Below are 2004 nucleotides of genomic sequence, written 5' to 3'. Positions count from 1 at the left end.
TTTCAAGACCAATTACTTATCCATTGCAAATACCTTTTTTAAGCAAAGGAGACTATACACATGCCCCTCAATAGATAGAACAAATGCTGGATTCAAATTGAGTACACCTGTAGGAAGATGTGGTGGTGGTGCTGGTGATGGTGGTGGGCCGTTGATTTGGTTCCAACTCATAGTGACGATATGCACAACAGAAATAAACACTGTCTGGTCCTGTGCCACCTTCACAATTGTTACCATTGGTGCTACCACTGCGCTAATCCGTCTCATTAAGGATCTTTTTATTTCTTTTAGATCCTACACTTTACTACGTATCACTGCAGCATGCAAGCCAGCACAGTACAACAAAAGTTTATAGTTGCTGGAAATTAGAAAATAAATACACTAACTATAAAGTAGGAAGTTTTTTTAATGCAACAATAGGGATTTTGTTTTGAAGATTTTGCTGTGACTGCTCTTTTTCAAGTGTTTATAAACTAAGTGTTAGAAAGAACAATATTATGAATTATTTCAATTGTTAATAAGGCAAACTTATTTTGTAACTCACATTGCAAATTTTATTATTTATAATTATGTTTTTATGTGTGTGTAACTTCAGAAATTATTAATTATTAACTAGTCTTTTCCCAAAAAGATGCAAACTATGTTTTTCTTTCTCAGCATAATAGCTTTTAAGTAGAATGAAAATAAACACACCCAGATATAAATTTGCTGAAACACTATTTTATGCCAATTACAGTATTAGAGTCTTAGTGTGGTGTTGCAGGTTAATGCTCTAGACTGCAAGTTCGGTCTGAATCACAAGATCAACAGTTCAAGCTCACCATCTACTCCTTAGAAACCCTACTGGCACTTAACAACAACAACAATTAAAATGTTAGTACTATTATTGCAGTTGGGTGTTGCAAAAATTCAGGGTTCCATTACTAGCCAAAGAATGGATAGTTTGAATTCACATAGAGGAAACGAGGAACACAAACCCGGTGATTTGCTTCTCAATGATTACAACTTTATAAACTTAATAGAACAACAATAGGCATACATGGGTCATCATCATGAGTTATACTTTTCTGGAAGGCAATTAGCAGCAGCAATAACAGTAATTAATATAATTAGGTCTTTAAGGCCCACTAAAATTGGACTTACCCCAATTCTTTAATATGTCAAATATGCACAGTTTACCTCTCTGTGAAATATAATTTGTTCATTCTGTATGTAACCAAACTCTTAAGAAACATATAATTAACTACTAGAAAAAATGAATTACTAATATTTTTGTAACTTTTGATAAACAATACTTTTTTGATAAACATAAATAATAATGTGTTAATTTATTCTGAGCTTATAGATTACATTTTTGTCTTATGAAAATGAAAGTTATATTTTATTAAGATTGCATCATTAAAATAAAATGATAAAGTACTTTCTTTGTGTACTAACCCTGCTCAAATCTTCACATTTCAAGTGGATGGAAATTAGTAGGTTTAATGATAATACAATTATTTGGATATATTGTTGTTTTAGTTAAATGCCATTGAGTCCATTCCAACCCCTACCAACTCTGTATAGGTTTTCCAGGGAGTGGCTGGTGAGCTTGAAGTGCTGACCTTATTTGCAGTCCAGTACATTAGCCCACAGAGCCACTCCAGGACTCATATTTGGGTATATGGCTTACAAATCATAAACAAAAAAGTGGTCAGGTCTTGTTATTGGTGGTATTAGGGAACATTCAGTAGGTTCCAATTCATAGTGACCCCATGTACAACAGAATAAAACACTGCCTGATGTTGTGCCATCCTCACAATTGCTATTACGCTTGAGCACAATGCTGATGTCAATGTGCAAATTCATCTTTTTGGGTTTCCTCTTTTTTTGTTGACCCTTTTGCTTATGAAGCATGATGTCCTTCTCTTGTTACTATTCCTTCCTGTTGATATGGCTGAAGTATGCGACACTAAGATTTGCCATTCTGGTTTCTAAAAAGGCTGTACTTCTTCCAACAAAAAT

This window comes from Chrysochloris asiatica, unplaced genomic scaffold (assembly GCF_000296735.1).
Source record: "Chrysochloris asiatica unplaced genomic scaffold, ChrAsi1.0 scaffold00467, whole genome shotgun sequence".
NCBI classification, from domain to species: Eukaryota; Metazoa; Chordata; class Mammalia; order Afrosoricida; family Chrysochloridae; genus Chrysochloris; species Chrysochloris asiatica.
This window is presented reverse-complemented; position numbering follows the sequence as displayed.